Raw genomic sequence first — 3,801 nt, forward strand, 5'->3', positions numbered from 1 at the left:
CACATAACAACAACAACAAAAACAAGTCAGAACTGACTCGTAGCTAATCCTCCAGCAGGTTTTCAGAGGCAGTTAATCACACTGGAGACTATCCATTTTCCTACCACGCTGCAGCTGGTGCCTTTGGGATTGCAGTGCAGCTTCTTACCACGAGGCCACCAGTACCCGACTCACTGTCTTACAATAAGAGGTAAAAAGAAAGCTAAGTGGGGAAAGAACAGAGACATCAACAAAGGACAGCAACACCCACAAAGAAGGGCCAGGTGTGGAGTGTTCTTTAGACCCAGGCTGCTGTCCAGGGAACCTCCTAGAGTAGAAGGACACAGAGGGACAGCCTCCCTCAATTTAATCCAGCCTGGATCTCACCCTCTGAGCTTCCTTCTCCATGTTTCCCACAAATGTGGCCTCTAACAAGTGTTTCATGGGGGACTGCAAGGAAAGAGAAAGCCAGGGGAGCTGGGGGGGCGCTCAGTACCACCAAGACAGAAGAACTGCTATGCTGGAAAGCTTCTGGATACAGGGTAAGGTCAAGACACATGGAAATTTCCGAGGAATGTCAGATCCAGAGCTGCTGGAGGAGACAAGGGCCTTTCCGCAGAGCCAAAACAGAGTGAGGTCTCCTCCAGAGCCCCTGCCTTGACTTCAGACGACCAGCCTCCTGAATTGTAAGAGAACAGAACACGTTTCTGTTTGTTGGAGCCGTCCACTTGTGGGGGTCCCTGCCATGGAGCCCTAGGCAACTAAGGCAGAATTAGAGATCAGAACTCGGTGGAGGAGGACTCAGAGGAGATGGGTTCTCTGTGTCTCCCAGCAGCCTTCTGGGTTTCACTGGAAGTCTACACCACAAGCTGACAGCTTATTTACGGAATGCTTTGGATTGGATCATGTCCTCTATATGTGTGTTGTGAATGATGACCCCTGTCCTCTGGAGAGCAAAATTTTTATTTTAGTACAGTGTACTTTATTGACTTGATGATATATGACAAAATTGGCTCCCCAAGCCCCTTCCCTTTCTCAGGGGAACTGGATGAAAACTGTGTCAAGGATGTGAGATTCTCAGCGTGTGGGAGGATCGAGTTGGGGCAAAGACTACCCAGCAGCTGAGCGTGTCTCCCCACCCCCAGTGCTATTGCTGGGGCTGGTGTTCCAAGAGGCTCTTATTCTTTGGAGGCCATGTGAACCATCAGGTCAACCACCCGGTTGCTTTAGCCAAATTCATTGTCATACCAGGAAATGAGTTTAACAAAGTGGTTGTTCAGAGCAGTACCAGCCTCAGCATCAGGTGGAAGAGTGGTGTCACTATTAAAGTCACAGGAGACAACCTGGTCTTCAGTGTATCCCAGGATGCCCTTGAGGGGCCCTTCTGATGCCTGTTTTACTACTTTCTTGATGTCATCATATTTGGCAGCTTTCTCCAGACGGCAGGTCAGGTCCACAACTGACACATTGGGGGTGGGGACACCGAAAGCCATGCCGGTAAGTTCTCATTCAGTTCAGGGATGACCTTGTCCACAGCCTTGGCAGAGCCAGTAGATACAGGGATGATATTCTGGGCAGCTCCACAGCCATCACACCACAGCTTTCCAGAGGGGCCATCCACAGTCTTCTGGGTGGCAGTGATGGCATGGACTGTGGTCACGAGTCCCTCTACAATGCCGAAGTTGTCATGGATGACCTTGGCCAGGGGAGCCAAGCAGTTGGTGGTGCAGGAGGCATTGCTGACAATCTTGAGAGAGTTGTCATGCTTTTCATGGTTCACACCCATCACAAACATGGGGGCATCGGCAGATGGAGCAGAGATGATTACCCGTTTGGCACCACCCTTCAAGTGAGCCCCAGCCTTCTCCAAGGTTGTGAAGACACCAGTGGACTCCACAACATACTCAGCACCAGCATCACCCCACTTGATGTTGGCGGGATCTCGCTCCTAGAAGATAGTGATAACTTTCCCAGTGATGACCAGCTTCCCGTTCTCAGCCGTGACAGTGCCGTTGACCTTGCCATGGGTGGAATCATATTGGAACATATAGACCATGTAGTTGAGGTCAATGAAGGGATCATTAATGGTGACAACATCCACTTTGTTAGAGTTAAATGCAGCCCTGGTGACCAGGCGCCCAATGCGGCCAAATCCGTTTACTCCGACCTTCACCATCGTGTCTCAGGGATGCGGCTGAGGCTGCACAAGAAGACAGGATGCCCGTCATCAGTTCTGGAGTGTACGCCACCTCCTGGAACGGTTGAACACGGACAGATTCTTTTCGGTACAATAACTGTCTGTTCCTTCCACCCTCTTTGGAGGTTTCTTGCTCCACCGAGCATTTTGCTCAAAGAAAGAATTCTTCAAGATTGCAATTCGAGACTTGAATTTCTTCATCTGTTCTTGCAGCTTGAGAAATGCTGAGCATGGGCTTTCTCATTCCAAGTCTCCACATTTTATTGTCCTCGTTTGCTTGGTCTTCCAGAATCGTCCTTTGAAATCTTCTGCTCAGCCCTTTCACATTCCATTTGTTTTCACTATGTCTTTTCTGACATCTGTTTTGGCCAGTTCTTCCTTTCCCGTCTTTCTAATGTTTTGGGTTTGTCACATATCCTCTTTGTCGTGCCATAACTCGTCTTCCCTTTGGTGTTCAACGCGGTCATTCTCTTATTGAGATGGTCTCTAAATTCAAGTGGGATAAACGCAAGCACCATATTTTGAATCTCTGGACTTTAATTTTTTTTCCGCTTCAAACTGAACATACAGGTGAGCAGGTGATGACCCCTGGTCCTGTTCTGACTGTGGGTATTGAGCCGTCCCACTGTCTCTTTCCACAGATGTAGTCTATTTGATTCTTGACTAGTCCACCAGGCAAGATCCAGGTGTATAGTCACTGCTTATATTGTGGACAAAAAAATTTCTTTCCAAGGAATGGATTATTGCTCCGCAAAATGATATCACTCAATCTCAGCATTATTTCTATCATCAAGGTCATATTTTCCAACTATGAATCCTCCTTTGTTTCCATTCTAGTAACTATCAATCCATATTGATTGATGTAATCAAAGTATTGACTGCATTGATGGAATACAAGTGACAGAAATGTAATTAAAGTATATTAGCAAACAAATGAAACATTGGAAGTCCCCACTTCCCCTTCTATGCAGTGGAAGAAAGCTACCTGGTCAACTCTCTGAAAGAGATCCTTATTCGTATACTTCCAAAGAAAGGCAAGCCAGCAGAATGCAGAAATTATTGAAAAGTAACCATTAATGCCACATGCAAGTGAAAATTGGCTGAAGGTTATCTGAAAATTCAAGGCAGATTCAGAAGATGATGCAGGTAAAGAAATGTAATTCCTGAGGGATATCCCTGTGAACATTAGGCAGATCTTAGATCCGAAATCAGAAAATACCACAAAGACTTTTACTGTGGTTTTTATTTGATTCTACAAAGGCATTCAACTGTGTGGATTACACTCAGAAGACTGAGAACTCCAGTCTCTTAATTGTGCTAAAGAGAAGGCTTTAGATAGATTAAGAAACAGTTATTCTCCCAGAACGTGGGTTAGTGCATGTTTCATTTATTTAAAAAATCTACTTGAGTGAAAGTTCACAAACCACATTGCATTTTTCAATCAATCACAGGCATTAATTACCACTTATTGATACAACTAACTTATTATAGTGTCTAAGCAAATGTTATTGTTTACTTCTATTTTCTTTCCCCACTTTCTCTGTTTATGAAATATTTTTCCCTTTTCCTTCCCCTATGGTCCTTCAGTATGGACTGAGGCTCAATGTAAAGAAGACAAAGATTCT

This window comes from Elephantulus edwardii, unplaced genomic scaffold (genome assembly GCF_000299155.1).
Source record: "Elephantulus edwardii isolate Elephantulus edwardi_28Jun2011 unplaced genomic scaffold, EleEdw1.0 scaffold00185, whole genome shotgun sequence".
Taxonomy (NCBI): domain Eukaryota; kingdom Metazoa; phylum Chordata; class Mammalia; order Macroscelidea; family Macroscelididae; genus Elephantulus; species Elephantulus edwardii.